General features: G+C 37.8%; 1 long non-coding RNA gene and 1 pseudogene across 2 annotated transcripts; both read left to right on the top strand.

Moving 5' to 3' along the window:
* The first annotated feature begins 11 nt into the window (after positions 1–11).
* On the top strand, positions 12–3,415 carry LOC125610699. Of its 2 annotated transcripts, none has more exons than XR_007340698.1 (3): positions 12–234; positions 1,987–2,085; positions 3,199–3,415. It is a non-coding gene; the product is annotated as an uncharacterized LOC125610699 (long non-coding RNA). The 2 variants fall into 2 exon arrangements; XR_007340699.1 differs by having other exon boundaries at positions 12–1,505.
* An 8,960-nt stretch (positions 3,416–12,375) lies between these two features.
* LOC107147906 lies at positions 12,376–18,170 on the top strand (annotated as a pseudogene).
* Positions 18,171–18,187: the final 17 nt, after the last annotated feature.

Raw genomic sequence — 18,187 nt, 5'->3', positions numbered from 1 at the left:
GTCTAGAGGGGCGGGGCTTTGGTCAGCCGGCAGCAAGCCCTAGCTCTGACTCGACCCAGACGGGGGTGGGGACCCGGAACCCGGGACAAAGCGCAAGCCTGAGGGCTCCGAGACCTGCTTGGACTCTCTCGAGCTTTCTTGCTGGCGTGAGCAGCCTGCGAAATTTGAAACTTTTTGTAGGGATGTCTGGGTTAGCAAGTGCGTTTCCCCGAATGGGATAGGTCAGTGTGCATGGTAATGTAAGAAATTTCCGGGGTCTGTGAAAATAGGGGAATCGGTGGTGGAGTTTCAGGCTTCTGAAGCCTGCGATGTGCGGGCGGACCTAGTTTCTTGCAGGGGAGCTAAGGGTCAGATCTTTATCTGTTGAGGTAAAGGAGATCTGTGGGTTTTACAAGTATAAGTATTAATACAGGGTTAGGGGGGTCTGCAATTGCTAGGGAAAGTGGGTGTTTCCCCTTGTACAGGTGTTGAGTGAAGTTTGTGACTATTACAGGTGTTCTGAAGTTTAATTAGCCCTTAAGTCCTCTTCTCGCCTACCTAGTTATAGCAAGGTAGCGAGACGCTTCCCAGATACCGATAGATGGCAGCACAGGACTCTTGCAAAACAGCCTAGATAGCAGATTTGGGGCTTCTTGAAGGAGCCAACCGGGAAGAGGGTCGGGATCCAACCTACTCAAGTTCTGAGGTTCTGAAAGTCTCAGATTCTTTTGGTTCTGTGACTTTCTATGAGTATTTAACTTAAACTGCTGGTCTAAGCGTCAATAGTGTGCCAGGCGCAAAAAAGAAAGAAAAAGGCATTTCTCTGCCCTTAAGGAATTTTTTGTTTAGACAGAACGTTATCTATAGATAAAGCTGGAAGGGTTTTATGTGTGAAAAAAGCATAGGGTTTGAAATCACCTGTGTTGCTTTCCGAACTTTGGGTATTTGCTTGTGGGTAGGTTAAATTTTTTTTAATAAACTCTAAATTTTAGAACAATTTTAGATTTACAGAAAATTTGTGAAGAAAGCATAGAGTTTCCATATACACTCCAATTCAATTTCCCCTATTATAGGTTCATTTGTCATAATTAATGAACCAAGCCGAGTGCGGTTGTGCACTACTCTAATAACAGTGACTCTGGAGGCTGGAGGCAGAAAGATCACAAGTTCTATGGAAGCCTAAATAACTTTAGTGAGCCCCTCAGCAACTGTTATGGTTTGGATATTAGGGGTCTCCCTGGAAGCTCAGTATTAATGCAGGAATGTTCTTAGGTGAAATGACTGAATTGTGAGAGCTGTAACCTTTTCAGTTCATCCCAGTTTGAATAGATCAACTGGGTGCTAACTGTAGCCAGGTGGAGGAGGTGGGTCATTGGTAGCATGTGGTGGAAGGGTTCATCTTCCTTGCAGCGCCTTCTCTGCTTCCTGGCCATCATGAATAGAGCAGTGCTCCACCATTAAGCCTTTCTGCCTCATCTTGGGCCTAGAGCGAGGTAGTCAAGGACATGAACTAACCCTCTGAAACTGTGAGCCAAAATATACTTTTCTTCTTCTAAATAGTATTACCTTTAAGTCTATATTTTATTAAAATTTCCTTTGTTTTGCTGGGTACAGTGGCACAGGCCTGTAATCCCATGGCTTGGGAGGCTAAGTCAGGAGGATATTGAGTTCAAAACCAGCCTGAGTAGCTTAGTGAGGCTCTAAGCAACTCAGCAAGACCCTGTCTCTAAAATTAAAAATATATGTATAAAAAAAGACCTGGGGATATGGCTCAGTGGTTAAAAAAAAAAGAATTTCCTTTATTTTTACTGTATGTCCTTTTTCTTTGCCAGGATCCCACCCAGGCTAGCAAACATTACAGTATGTGGCTATCATGTCTCCTTAGTCACAGTCTCTCAGACTTCCTTGGTTTTGATGACCTTGAGAATTTTGATGAGTACTGGTCAAGAATTTTGTAGATGGTCCTTCAATGGGCATTTGTCTGTTTTTCTCATGATTATGTTACAGAGCTGGGACCTTCTCAGAAACTGAGGCAGTGCAAAGGCCCCCACTTCAACCTGTAATTCTTTGGATCAAATCAGAAAGATGTCAAACATATTGCTCAGAGTAAGTCATATGTTTATTAGAAGGGATAGGAAAGGGGAAAGGGGTACACTTTCAAGGATGAGTGTGGATTCTCTGAGAGAGGAGAGGAACAAAGTGCCTCTCCTGCCCTCCAGTTTTTTGAGGGTCCCAAGAAGTTTCCAGACACTCCCACACAGGTTCACCTCTTGATTTTTGACTGACAGCAAGATGACATCACACTTTTAAGTCCCTACTGCCATGACCTTTCTAGGTCACTTTGGTTCATGCTGACTGGTTCTAATTGGAACCTGTTCGTAGGGGAGGAATTATCCTTATCTCCCTGAATTCAGGTGTTTGGTCTGTGAAAGGGTCATAAAAGTCCCCCTCCACCCTTTAGGGTAACTTGTGTTCTTATAGACATTAGGTTTCTTTTTTTTTTTAGTCCTTTAATTTTTTTGTTGTCGTTGATGAACCTTTATTTTATTCATTTATTTATATGTGATGCTGAGAATCGAACCAAATGCCGCACAAATGTGAGGCAAGTGATCTATCACTGAGCCACAACCCCAGCCCCCTTATAGACATTATTTCAGGCCTGTATTTCTCTTACAGATAACAAGTAGTTTGCTGAGGAATGTGCCATATCCTGTTCACTTAAACCAGGCAGAGCTGCAGATAAATTGCTTCTTGGAAAAGAAAGCATGGGGATGTCAGCACAGTAGGCTCATTTTATAGAATTATTCACTTAACTTCATGTTCCCACCACTCAGATCTGTCTGTCCCATATCAATTAGACTGGGGTTATGAGTTTTGTGGAGACCACAAAGGTAAAAGTATTACTTTTATTACATCATCACATCATGTCACATCATAGAGGTAAAGTGCCAGTATCTGTGGTGTATATATGGTATATTTGGAAACACAGACAATATACTTTGTGTTGCAATCTTTTTTATTTTGGAACAAAAATTTAAGGGTGTAGTTTTTAAAAATCTCTTTTAATTAGTAATCTTGTATATTCAAATATATATTTATAACATAAGCCGCACTTTTTTTTTTTTTTTTTTTGGTGGTGGTACTGGGGATCAAACCTAGGGGTGCTTTACTACTGGGCTACATTCCCTAACCTTTTTTATTTTTTCTATTTTGATACAGGGTCTTGCTAAATTGCTGAAGCTGATCTTGAACTTTAATCCTCCCGCCTCATCCTGTTGAGTTGCTAGAATTACAAACATGCACCATCTGGCCCAGCACAATTTCTTTTTCATAATATTTTCAAAATTGTAATTGACACATAATCAATTTCTTTCTTCCTTCCTTCTTCTTTCCTTCCTTCCTTCCTTTCTTTCCTTCTTTCCTTCCTCCTCCCTTCCTTTCTTTCTTTCTATGTGTGGCACTTGGAATTGAACCACCCAGGGTCTCATATGTGCTAGGCAAAGGCTCTACCATTGAGCTACATCCCCAGCCCTTTATATTTTATTTTGAAACAGGGACTTGCTAAATTGCTCAGGCTGGTCTTGAATTTTCAATCCTCCTGCCTCAGCCTCCCTAATCTCAGGGATTATAGACAAGTTGCCACCATATCCAGAGAAGAATAAGAAGAAGGAAAAGAAATATACTAGGCATACAGAAAGTTATAAAGAATAGCCGAGGGGCTGGGGTTATGGCTCATCAGTAGAGTACTCACCTAGCATGTGCCAGGCCCTGGGTTTGATCCTTGGCACCACATAAAAATAAATAAAATAAAGGTATCGTGTCTAACTACAACTAAAAAATAAATATTAAAACAAAAAAGAATAGCCAAGCATTGTAGTGCCCACCTATAATCCTAGTGATGTGGGAGGCTATGGCAGAAGGGTCCCAAATTTGAGGCCAGCTACAGCCATTTTGCAAAAACAACAACCACAAAAAATTATAAAGAATACTAAAATTTAAAAAAAACAAGAAAAAAAAATTTATCACAGATTTATCAAATCTTAGTTTTTAAATTTCTTTTAATTTTTTTGTAGTTATAGATGGACAGAATGCTTTTATTTTGTTTATGCAGTGCTAAGGATCAAGCCCAGTGCCTCACATATGCCAGACTAGTGTTCTGCCACTGAGTTATAGCCCCAGCCCAGATCTTAGTATTTTATCACATTTGCTTTAAATTCTTTTTTTTTTAAAGATAGAGAGAGGAGAGAGAGAGAGAATTTTTTTAATATTTATTTTTTAGTTTTCAGCGGACACAACATCTTTGTTTGTATGTGGTGCTGAGAATCGAACCTGGGCCGCACGCATGCCAGGTGTGCACGCTACCGCTTGAGCCACATCCCCAGCCCAACTTTAAATTCTCTTTTATTTATTTATTTATTTTTTTTGAGATTGAACACTACTCTTTTTTTTTTATTGGTTGTTCAAAACATTACAAAGCTCTTGACATATCATATTTCATACATTAGATTCAAGTGGGTTATGAACTCCCATTTTACAGCAGATGGGGTAGAGAGAGAAGATGGGAGGAGAGGGGAGGGGGTATAGTAAAGGATAGGAAAGGTAGCAGAATACAACAGTTACTAATATAGCATTATGTAAAAATGTGGATGTGTAACCGATGTGATTCTGCAATTTGTATTTAAATTCTCTTTTAAAGAAATTAGCGAAGCTAGGAGCTTTGGCCTTTGTCTGTAGCCCCAGCAACTCCACAGGCCGAGGCAAGAGGGTGGCAAGTTCCAGGCCAACCTAAGCAATTTAGAAAGCCCCTCATAAACTTATCAAGACCCTGCTCAAACAAAAAAATAAAAAGTGTTGGTGATGTAGCTCAGTGGTAAAGTGCCCCTGGGTTCAATCCCCAGAACTACAGAAAAATGGATAAATAAATAAATAAGATTAAAGAAATTAGTATTTCAGATCAAGTTAAACCCTTTAAGTACTCCTCCCTAGTCTCTTTCCTATCATTTTTCACCTTCTGTCTGAGAAATAACTACTATCCCAAATTGGTATTTATTTTGTTTATGTACTTAAACAATTTTATTGCTTAATATACACATAAGTCTATTGAAACATAGCCCCCCTTTGAAATTAAAATCTCCAAATTGTTTTAACTTCTGAACTTCCTCATACTGAGAATGGATGTTGAGGGAGGCTGGCCTTAAGGGGCACCTGGGAACCTGAGAGAGTGACACATTTCCTAGCTAAATCTATACATGTATGTTTCCTGCCTTTTGTCCCACTGTACCCCTGAGTCTGATAAGACAGAGAATTGAAAAAGGAAAAAGTCTCTTTTATATTTCTTGAAGCCAGCTTTTTTTTTCCCCTTGCCAAAACTGCCTCCTGAGTTTTTAGTGGAGCAGAACAAGGAGTCAAATCTCTTGCCCCCTCTTTCACATTGGGCATAAACCTGTTGACAGAATTGCTGAGTCACAGGGCATGTGTAAGCTCAGCTTCAGTAGATGTTGTATTGTAGGGACAGACGAGGCAAGGCACTGAAGATAGCAGGAAACAGTTTTATTTGGCTGCAGCCAGGCTCAGAGGGCACAGCTTTTGCTGTAATCAATTAATCTCCTGAACCCTGAGTTCAGGTAGTTTCAGAGTTTTATACCCAGCATGTAAGGGGAGGGGCTCAGAAGTTCACATAAAAGCAGCTTTTTTTTTTTTTTTTCCCACTGTTTTGGGCAAGTTAACCCTTCAAGGACAACATCTAAGAAAGGGAGAGCTTCTTCTCCCCTTTCTTTCCTCCCCCTGCCCATTGTTACCATGGAGCTCAGTTGGTAACTTACCTTTAAAATGTAGACATCTTTGTGAAGTCCCAGCTCAAGGCCAGAGGCCTTGTTTGCACATTTCTACAAACGACTATACTGGATATATTTGTGAAAAACTAGTAAGGGGGTGTCCAGCACCTGGAGTTCTGGTATCTTCCCTGCCAATGGCCAAGTAAAACTGGGCGACCTGAAAATAGGAAGTTTATCTACATTGAACTCTTTTGCATAGACTCTTTTGCTGACATTCCTAAAATCAGACATGGTGAAGATTTCTAGAGAAGCTCAGTTAAGACTTTTCTGTGGAGAAAGGGGGTGCCACTTCAGTTGCCCACATATTTTCTGAAGAGATTGTAATAGTTCCAACTCCTATAGCAATATATAAGAGGTCTAGATACTGCACATCCTTGCAAACTATTTTTTAACTTTTTTGGGGAGGTGGGGTTCAATGGGGATTGAACCTAGGGCCTTGGACTGTAGTGGCACTCCCTCCTCCACAGAAAAATCTTAATTAAGCTTCTCTAGGGACCCTCACCAAATCTATTCTTAGACTATCAGCAAGAATTTCTGCAAAAATTTCTGCAAAAAAAGTTTTCAGGTGGGAAGTGTGTTTACAGTAGACTGTGATAAGGCAGTCTAGTCCAGCCAGCAGCTTTCACAAAGGCATTTGCATTTCAAAGGATAGAAGTTAGATCCTAGGGATCTAACTTTACAGTCCACAAGATAGGAGTAAATGGTACAAATCAGGTTCCTTGGAAACCAGCTTGGTGGTAGTGTGTGTGGGGGGGGTGGGGTGGGGTGGAACCTCTTCCTTTCCTAGGCACTGGTTTTTACAGAGGGTGTCCTTGATTTATTTTCCAGGCCTGGGTTGATTGCCCAGAATAGTAGGAAAAAACTACTTTTATGTGGACTTCTGCAGATTGTGAGCCTCTGAGCTCTTTCTTCCCCTACACACTGGGTATAAAGTTCTAAGCATTTCTGAACTCAGGGTTCAGAGGGACAAACTGGTTTAGGCAAAAGCCATCTCTGGACCTGGCTACAGCCAATAAACCTGCTTCCTGCTAATTCCTAGGTGTCCAGCTTTGTCTGTTCTATAACAGCAATGCTAGGCAAGCGCTCTATAATTGATCTACATCCTCAGCCTACATCCTTGAAAACTCTGATGATGATCTTTTTAATTTCAGTTATTTTGATGAATCTCAGTGAGGCATTAATTGTATTTCTGTGATTTCTACTGAAGTCAAGCACTTTTTTTTTTTTAATCAGTGTCAATTGGTTATCTTGTGTTATATGTCATGTTATCTTCTGTGAGAAACAGAAATTCTGGTGGTCCATTTTCAGAATATAGTATTTAGCCTTAACTGGGATGTAACATCCAATTGAAACTGGTCTTGAAAATCAGGATAAGGTCCTTAACCCCCCTCCCACCCCTCCCACAACACACACACACACACACACACACACACTGACGATTAAACACCTGAGAAATGCTAAGGCAAGAGCAAAAAGTTTTGTGTAAAGGATAAGAGAGAGACAGAGAGAGAGAGAGAGAGAGAGAGAGATTCCTCCAGAGAGGAGAGAGTCCAGAGCTGGTGCCCAAGGAAGTAGGGGTGTCTTGCCCCTTTTATAGATTTCAGGTTTCCTTTCTCCTCATGCTTCCTCCTCACATCCTGCCTACGTGACCAAAAGGGCAGGAAGAGAGTTATCTGGGGAGTGATTGCTTGTGCTGGAAAACGTGATCCTTCACCTTCCCCAGAGGTTGTTAGCAACCAGATGATGGGGAGTGCTATCTACTCATTAACTTTTTCTTGGTACCTGTCCTTTGCAGCTATCTGTTCATTGTCCTGCTCTCACAATCATAGTCATGTTAACTATACCCCTTTGCCCTCCCCAATTTTAAAATTAGCCCATTGCATAGATTGTTACCCCAAGCTCTTCCTATCAGAGCATGGGACAGTGCTGCCTTAGGGATAAAAATAGGTGGACTGTCCACCAAAGTGTACTTCCTTTCAGACTTTGTTTAGTAGCACACCTTCTGCAGAAGGTGTTTGCCTTGCCAAGGTTGTTGTTGTTGTTCTTCTTCTTCTTTTTTAATTAGGTATATATGACAGCAGAATGCATTTTGATTTCATTGTATACAATTGCAGCACAACTGTACATTTCTATGGTTGTATACTATGTAGCTGGTCATACCATATGTGCAGTCATACATTGTACCTAGGGTAATAATGTCCATCTCATTCCACCATCTTTCCTACCTCCATTTCCCCCCACCCCTACCTCCCCTTTGCCCCATCAAAGTTCCTCCATTTTTCCCNNNNCATCAAAGTTCCTCCATTTTTCCCATCCCCCCCCCACCGCCATTATGCACCAGCATCCACTTATCAGAGAGAACATTTTGCCAAGGTACTTCTGAGCATGTGTTTGATTTCTTGCAGTACCCAGTATTTCTAACAATTTTGGCGTCCAACATGGGGCTCCATACATTGCCTAGGGGATTGTGAGTACTCCCTCTTTAGAGGACAAACCTGCTAGCTTGTTGTGGTGGCCTTGGAGTGGGGGAGGAAACCTGCAATCCCTGAGGCTGACAACAGACCCCAAATTGAAAGTGGATCAGCAACCCAGGGAAAGAGCCTAAGGAAGCACCACGGTGACTAGGTAACCCCGTGCACAGACCAAGGTAGAAAAATCTATTCTTGAGAAAGACGTGGTGGTCAGGACATCTTGGAGGTTGAGAGGGTGTCGCAAGAAACTTCCAGTGGGGGGTTCAGCACCCCCACCAAAAAAAATAAAAAACCTCTAAAACTGTAGTGTAGAAAAAGAGAATGCTGGCAAGGGAAAAGACACCCAAATTTCCCCAGATGCCCCTTTGGGTCTTTAAAATATTGGGTAGTTAAAATATTGGAAAGATAGTCCTAGGACAAAAGGGAAGAAGAAACCAAAGATGATAAAATACTGTTGTTTTTATTTGGACTCATTGAGCATGTAAGGAGTTTGGGGTATACAATAAATCTCTAGAAAAAAATTCTAGGCCTAGGGACAGGGAGGGAAAATGAAAAGCACAGGCCCATCCTATGTCTGAGTCATACTGTAAAAAGCTGTAACGGGCTGTATTTTAATTTCTAAAGGGTTAAATCTGATAGTTCTTTTGCATCCCACCTGTAAGGATTTAATACCTGGTAAACAGCTACCAAATCTTTGTTTCATCTCAGTTTTATGTACACTTCAACATACCTGTGTTATTGTATGTCATGTTTATATACATGCTTGTGTCTATATCTTGTACATGGTATCAAAATTGGTTTATAGATAAATGAGTTCTCATAAATTTAATACATGGATCCAAGTCCCTTTCAGTTTATGTGACTTAAATAAAACTAACAAATAAGAGTCAATTTAAATTGGTAAGAGTAAAGATGCTATTGAAATCACTAATCCACATATTTTTCTAGGTGGCAAACCAACCAAAGTGTTGGTTTCTATAAAATGTTTAAAGTGCAATGTCTGTTGCTTCTAAGGATTTTTCTTTGGCAGGAATAAATCTAGTTAAATTATTAACTAGGCTTGTTTGATAGCTTGGTTTTCATGGGTAACCTAAGTTAGAAATGGGTAAATTGGGTTTTTTAAAATATTTATTTTTTAGGTGTAGTTGGACACAATACCTTTATTTAATTTATTTATTTTTATGTGGTGCTGAGGATCGAACCCAAGGCCCTGAATGTGCTAGGCAAGTGCTCTACCACTGAGCTACAACCCAAGCCCTGGTAAATTAGTTTTTGTGTGTGTGTGTGTATGTGTATGTGGTGCTGGGGATTGAATCCAGGGCCTTGTGCAAGCGAGGCAAGTGCTCTACCAACTGAGCTATATCCCCAGCCCCCTTAGTTTTTAACATAAATAGAATTAATCTTCAGAAATGTGTTAGAAGAGACATCTGAGCCAGGAGTGGTGTCGCATGCCTGTAATCCCAGCAGCTTGGGAAGCTAAGGCAAGAGGATCACACGTTCAAAACCAGCCTCAGCAACAGCAAGGTGCTTAGCAACTCGTTGAGACCCTGTCGCTAAATAAAATTCAAAATAGGGTTGGGGATGTGGCTCAGTGGTCAAGTGCTCCTGAGTTCAATCCCTAGTACCAAAAAAAAAAAAAAAAGAAAGAAAAGAAGAAAAAAAGAAGAGACATCTGATTAATTTGCAAAATTCATATACTAAAACATCAACTATGTATAAACTCAAGTATTCTTGGCTTCTGGAATTCCATAAGGTAACATATATTTGGGTCTGTTAAATGTTAAATTTTATTTATAAATTTATAAATAAAAGAAAAAGTTTAAGATTGCTTGTTTTAGAGTTTTAACCTAAAAGCAATATTAATAAGAGTTAAAATTCTAACAGGTGTAATTCTATATGCAAAAAGTACAAAAGGTTTCAGCTATGTTTCAATTAAAGTACTGTAAAAAGCTTATTAAAAAGTGATTTGTCGGGCTGGGGATGTGGCTCAAGTGGTAGCGCGCTGGCCTGGCATGCGTGCAGCCCGGGTTCGATCCTCAGCACCACATACAAACAAAGATGTTGTGTCCGCTGATAACTAAAAAATAAATATTAAAAAGTTCTCTCTCTGTCTCTCTCTCTTTAAAAAAAAAAGTGATTTGTCTAAATTTAGAAATTTTATAAGGATTGTTTCAGAATGTAAATTTAGGAAAGAGTCAGCACTGGAAAAAGAGAGATATAAAAAAAGTTATAGGTATGGAAATATATTTTAGTATGAAAAGTTAGAAGGAAAAAGAAATGTTTCTGGGTGAGAAAGTATTTCATATGGTAAACAAGTTGTAGAATGTCTAAGTAAGTTGCACAAGGCTTGTGGAAGTAACTCTCAAAAAGTCCATATGTGTGATTAAGTTGACTATAATCAGCACAAAGTTATTTAAGTGTTTTTCCCTAAGGTTAACCTTTAATAGGTGAATTCTATATGTTTAGAAACAACAAGGACCCCTTAAAACATTGATCTGCTATTATTTATCAAGACAACTTCTTGTGTCTATTAGGTTTTATTACTTTAAAAGTAAGTCTCAAAGGATTTAGAGTTTGTGTCTGTTTCAAAGTCTTTTAAATGATTACTTTGTAACTGGTCAAATAAACAATTGTTTTGTATACATCTGAGAACTGTTTGAGTCTTGTCTATGTTTTTTTAATACATGCTCATCTTTTTTAATATCTATATATCTATATAAATCTATATCTATCTATATCTATCTATCTATCTATCTATATATATAATTTTTTTAATGTGATGCTGGGGTTCAAACCCAATATCTTACATGTGCTAGGCAAGTGCTCTACCACTGAGCCACAACCCTAGTCCTTATCTAAGTTTTAATGTAAAAGCTAAACTTAATTAATAAGGACATCTGTGTAATTGTGATCCTAACCATTACTGGTTTCTCCATATATTAGATGCATTCATGTTCTTCAAGTATACAAGCATTTTAAAATGTAAAGCTAAGGAGAGCATTTTATCAAATTGGTGTTCTCCAAAATAAAATTGTCTATAGCAATAATCTCCTCAGACTTACATAGAAATAACCAATTTGGTTGGTATTTATGTCATTCAATGTTTTGTAGCTGGATAAAGGTAACCTGTTATCAATAAATTATAAGTTATATACGTAGTAATTTTGTGTTACTTTTTACACTAGGACGGGAATTTAAATGTGTTTTTGGAAGGTAATAAGAGAGTCTGATTTGTTTAAGTTAAGAGCTCTCTTGGCTTTTTTGTTTTATTCATGTTTCAGATGTACTGTTGTATTATGTTAACTGATATTTAGATAGATTTGGGAAGTAATACATGAGAACTTTGTAAAAATGATATTTAAGAAAGAGGCAACTTATGGCTTCAGAAATAAAGCATTTTACATAAGATTTGTTAAGAACCCAGACTCACCTGAAATAAGACTCTGCCTCTGACCTTATTTTATGTTAGGGTGGCTCCCAAGTAGGCCAAAATTAAGCACATTTATAGTTAGGTTCAAAAGATAAATTTTTGTTGTAAAGATTATTGTGATCTCAATCAGACATAACTTTCCTCTGTTCATATATGAATACACGAGCAGTGTAACTCCACATCATGTTCAACCACAAGAATAGAATCTAATTAGAATAAGTTATACTCCATATATATATATTATATATATATGTATATATATATATAATATATATATATTATATATATATATATAGTCAAAATACAGTTTACTGGGTTGGGATTGTGGCTCAATGGTAAAGCCCTTGCCTAGCACGTGTGAGGCACTTGGTGTGATTCTTAGCACCACATAAAAACAAATAAATAAAATACAAATGCATCGTGTCTATCTACAACTAAAAAAATATAATACAGTTTACAGGCACTGGATTGTAGCTCAGCGGTATAGCACTTGCATAGCATGTGTGAGGAACTGGGCTCAATCCTCAGCACCACATAAAAATAAAAACAAAGGTATTGTGTTCATCTTCAACTAAAAATCTTTTTTAAAATACAGTTTACTTTCACGACTATCTAAAAAGAACAACATAAAAGTAAAAAATAAAACACATTTTCCACACACAAAAAAAACTACTGTGAGCTCAAAAATAAATAAGAGATATAATACAAAACTAAGTAAGGATTTGGATAAATTATAAAAGGTATTTAAAGTTGACAAGAGTTTTGTTTTGTTTTTTTAAAAATTTTTTTGGTTATTAATGGATCTTTTATTTATTTACTTGTATATGGTACTGAGGATTTAACCCCGGGCTTTACACATGCCAGACAAGTGCTCTACCACTGAGCCACAACTCCAGCCCAAGAATTTTAAAAGGAAGTAAAATTTACAATGGATCTTATATGTGATTGAGTTGATAAATTTATGGGTCTTTGTGGCAGCAAAATAGATATTAAAGATATAGTCTGACTGGGTGTGGTGGCACACACCTGTAATCCCAGTGGCCGGGAGACTGAGACAGGAGGATCACAATTCAAAGCCAGCCTCAGCAAAAGCCAGCCTCAGCAAAAGATATAGCTTGGTTCCTCTTTTCTGTGTGTTTTTTGGGGAATAGCAGTTTGATCAGTGTCTGAAACTGGAGACAGCCCAGTGTTGTGGAAAAGACTCTAGATTTGGTCCCAGAGAATCTAGAATCAAGTGTATGCCCTTTGGGAAATCTAAGTTCATATCAAGGCATTCAAAATGGGGAAAGACTATTATTGCATTTTGGGAATTAAAAAAGGAGCTTCAGATGAAGATATTAAAAAGGCTTACCAAAAATAAGCCCTCAAATCTCATCTGGACAAGAACAAATCTCCTCAAGCAGAGCAAAAATTTAAAGAGGTCACAGAAGCTTATGAAATTTTGAGCAATCCTAAAAAGAGGGAAATATATGATCAGTTTGGGGAAGAAGGGTCAAAAGGAGGAGCAGGAGGTACCTTCCAGTACACCTTTTGAGGTGATACTCATGCCACATTTGCAGCATTTTTGAGAGGTTCCAACCCCTTTGAAATCTTCTTTGGAAGACAGATATGTGGTGGTAGATATTCTGAAAAAATGGAAATAGATGGAGATCTTTTTAGTGCCTTGGGATTCAGCATGAATGGATATTCAAGAAACAGGGGGGCTTGGGGATGTGGCTCAAGTGGTAGCGCGCTCGCCTGGCATGCGTGTGGCCCGGGTTCGATCCTCAGCACCACAACAAAGATGTTGTGTCCGCCGATAATAAAAAAATAAATATTAAAAAAAAATTTAAAAAAAGAAACAGGAATTCTGTGGGGCCATCCCATCTCAAACAATATCCTTCAGTTATTCATGAATTTAGAGTATCACTTGAAGAAATATACAATGGTTGTACCAAACAGTTCTTAGAAAAGGTTAAACCCTGATGGAAGGAATTATAGATTTGAGGACAAAATTCTCACCATTGAAATTAAAAAAGGGTTGAAAGAAGGCACCAAAATTTGCTTTTCCAAGGGAAGGAGATGAAACACCAAATAATATTCTGGCAGACACTGTTTTTATTATTAAAGACAAAAATCACCCCAAATTTAAAAGAGATAAATCAAATATAATTTATAATGCTAAAATTAGTTTATGGGAGACATTGTGTGGCTGTTCAATTAATGTGCCTACACTGAATGGAAGAAACATACCTATGACAATAAATGATATTGTAAAATCTGGCATGAGAAAAAGAATTATTGGAATTTGCAAAAAGTCCTAATCAATGTGGTGACCATCTAATGGAATTTGAGATGTCCTTCCTAGATACTATATCTTCATCATCCAAAAAAGTTCTTAGAAAACATCTTCCTGCCTCATAGAATGAAGAATTTTATTACCCATATTTTGATAAGGCACTGAAAATATAAAAGGACTGGCAGTTTACTGATGTAGATGTGAATTCTGTAAAAAAAAAATGTGTAAATTCTTCTGAGGGCTCATTAAATTGTATGAATAGAGATGGTTCAAATAAATAGGCAAAAGGGATTTTTACAGTTAGAGATGAAGGGAAAACTTCTCACTGTATTTTATTTATTTCTCCCAAAGCAGAAATTTTAGTATTTTGCTTATACATGAAAGTTGGTGTAATGGTTAATTTGAATTGTCAAGTGATTTGATTAGGAGATGCCAAAGATTAAGAGAATTACAGGTGTGTCAATGAGGGTGTGTCTAGGAATGTTTAACATGTGGGATATCCAACTGAAGTGGAGACACTCCCTATGTGTAGGCAGCACCGACCAATAGGATGATGGCTTGGATGGAATAAAAGTTGGAAGAACAAGGGTGCAGCAGCAGATGCAAGCTCAATTCTTCTTGAATGGGTTCTTGATCGCTGCAGTCATCTGAGGATATCAGACCCTTGCTTCGATTCTCCAGTAGCCTTTGGTCTTAGACGAGGGTAGCATCATTGATCCCTCTTGTTCTGGGGCTTTAGCTTCTTGGACTGTGCAGCTACTGGTCCTTCCAGCTCTCCAGCCTGTAGAAGGCCATCGTGGACTATCTAGCTTCTGGTCGAGTAAGACAACTTAATAAGTCTGCCTTTTATAATAATACTTTCTGTTGATTCTTTTCCTCTAGAGAACCCTGACTAATACAGTTGGTTTTGTGAAGTCAGCAGATATATTTTTAAATAAAGTACTAGACAATCCAATTACTTTATTTCTTATATCTTTAGATAATAAGTATTACTAGGTTCCTGTTTATAATGGAAATTTCAATTCTTTTAAAAAAATTTTATATTTTTTGTACATAGATACAACTTTTTAAAATGTTTTTTATTTATTTTTATGTGGTGCTGAGAATTGAACTCAGTGCCTCATACATGGGAGGCAAGTGCTATACCACTGAGCTATGGTCTCAGCCCTCAATTCTTAACTATACATGCAAAATGTATTTCTAGAAGAGAATAAAAGCCAAAGTTGTTTGGAAATGTGGTTATTAGATTTAAATCACCCTGAAATACTGTTTAAGGGCTAATACTAACCAGTAAAGAACATATTCATGAATATGTTTCACCATTTTGATTTTTGAAGTTTACGGTATCATTTTCTCTATTTATTTATTTATTTATTAGTTGTTGATAGAAGTTTATTTTTCTTTGTTTATATGTGGTGCTGAGAATTGAACCCAGTGCTTCACACATGCTCGGCAAGTGCTCTACCACTGAGCCACCACCCCAGCCCCCAGTTGTAATGTTCTTAAGAGCAGACCTTTCCTTCATAAAAATAAAGTAAATGGCAATTTGTCTCCTGTGGAAATCCTAATTGCCTGAATTACTGATATTTTAGAAATAGACTGTTTTTAAATGCCATATGTAATTTTATCATGTTAACTATATATCTTTGGCTTAATAAATTATACGCTCATTTTGTTGTCCACTAGTTTAAAATAATTTGTTTAATAAGAAATGTGTTTTTAGAGGAAATGAAACACTGTTACGGAATTAATTTCCAATTACACAGTTTTCTATAACTTACTCATATATGCTATATATACTTTATATAATTTCCCTAAAAAGAATAAACTATTACTATGGTGTTAAACCAAAATATAGGAAACATAAACACAAACTGCTGCTTATGATCAATGTTGCTACTACTTGCTATACATATAAGCATTTTACTTTTTTATATGTATAGATTTCATTTAAAAAATATATTTGCATTTAAAATAAAAATATATATTTTAGTGTTATTATAGAAATGATGTTTCTTGGTTCATAGCTATTATACAAACTGAAATGTTTTTGCATGTAATTTTGTTTTGTATATTCCTTGTAAAACTTTATAACTGTTGCCTGTTAGTGTTTTGCAGCATTGCTTCTTTTTTTTTTTTTTAGTATTTATTTTTTAATTTTAGGTGGACACAATATCTTCATTTTATCTTTATGTGGTGTTGAGGATTGAACCCAGTGCCTCCCGCATGCCAGGTAAGTGCGCTACCATTTAAGCCACATCCCCAGCCCGCAGCATTGCTTCTAATAGGATAATCTGAATTAATTTGAGACAATAGGCCATCACCTATAGGACAGATAATGCTGACTTCCCAGTACTAATACTGACCCCAATTAATTATAGACATTAAAGTTAAAACCTAGCTACTCCTACTTCAAGACTGGTAAAACTGACCTACCTGCTAGATGTTTAAAACCCAAAATTTATAGACCAAAATCAAGGAAGTAAAAGGGCCAAGGAAAAAGTAGCCAATATTTTGGCCCTTGCCCTCTAAGGTCAGCTAGGATGCAGGGAAAAATGGGTCCCCTATAAGGGCCCTGCAACTCTAGTGAGTCACCTGACCTCCTAATCCCCTCTCTAGGGGATCAAGAGGATCCTAGAGAACAGGAAGTCAACTAGTGCACATTCTTCAAAGTGGAGTGTCATCAAAGAGGGAAATGTGCCTGATGTTTTCAAGGAAAGCCACATGTGGTCAAAAAGACCCTGACCTGCCCTGACAGATGGCACATTTGGAAGAGGAAAAGCTAAAGGAGCCAAAAGGCTTCTCATAAAGTCCTTAGGGGTGATCCCTGACAAATATCGGCTGACTCTAACAGTATATAGGATAAAAGGTTATTTTTTACCAACTCTCTCTTAGATACCTGGCAGGAGAGTATAACCCAAACACAGCTATACATGGACATTTGATAGATAATACAATGATTCTTTTATCGTTAATTTAGGTAACATTTGTTTCAGTCCTCCTGAAAGTAAGTAAAACTGGGAGGTTCTAAAGGAAGGGTTTTTTAAACACAGAAGTGCCTGATAAATATCACAAAAGCTCTGCCAAAGTCACAAGTTTGTTCTGAGTCAATTTGAGACCTACACACTCTTTCTAACTTCCTGCATAGGTGGACTTGATCTGTGTCTCTGTTTTGTTGTTGTTGTTTCTAGTATGATTACTATGAGCTGCTGCTCAGACTTCTCTGGAATTCACAATTCATCACTTCCAGCTTGGATTTAATCAAGTCTTGGAAAGAAGACAAGCTTCAGCCGAGCTGGAAAGACCTTACTAAGTGCTTCTAATGACCAAATGACTATCTGAACTGCTAAAAAGGGGAGAACTCATTATCATGAGTGATTTCCACCTCAAAAAGTTAATGTCTAGGATGGATGACAGTATCAAAGGATACAAGAACAAAAGTGAAAATAAGATAGAAAGGTATAACAAGAAAAAGGGACAACTTCTGAGAAATAGAAAGTTCAGTGGTCCATTTTCAGAATAAGAATTGAGCCTTAATTGGAATATAAGATCCAATCATAGCCATTTTGAGATCCAATTATAGCCATTTTTAACTATTCCCCTTCTCTTTGCCCTCCCCAATTTTAAAATTAGCCCCTCACATAGATTGTAACCCAAAGCTCCTCCTATCAAAGCAAGGGACAGTGCTGCCTTAGGGATGAAAGCATGTGGACTTCCTGCCGAAGTCTGCCTTGCTTGCCAGACTTTATTCAGTAGCACATCCTTCTGCAGAAGTAAAGTTTGGGGGCTGGGGCTGAAGCTCAATGGTAGAGCACTTACCTAGCATGTGTGAGGCACTGGGTTCAATCTGTAGCACCACCTAAAAATAAACAATTAAAATAAAGCGATGCTGTCCATCTACAAGTACAAAAAAAAAAAAATTAAAGTTTGCCTTTACTTGTTGGAAGTAATGCTCCTTACAACCATGTGTTTGATTCCTTGTGGCACCCCAGTGTTCTAATACTTCTTTTGTGACTTGTCCAATCAAGTCCTTGGCCCATTTTTCCATTTACTTTTCTGTATTTCCCTATATATTTGTAGGAACTCTTTGTATATTCTAGATATGATTCTTTTGCTAGAAAAAAAAATCTGTTGAAAATACATTTTCCACACTATGGTTTACCTTTTTCGTTTTTATTATTTTTTTTTAAGATGA

Source organism: Marmota marmota, unplaced genomic scaffold (assembly GCF_001458135.2).
Source record: "Marmota marmota marmota unplaced genomic scaffold, marMar, whole genome shotgun sequence".
NCBI lineage: Eukaryota > Metazoa > Chordata > Mammalia > Rodentia > Sciuridae > Marmota > Marmota marmota.
This window is presented reverse-complemented; position numbering and strand designations above follow the sequence as displayed.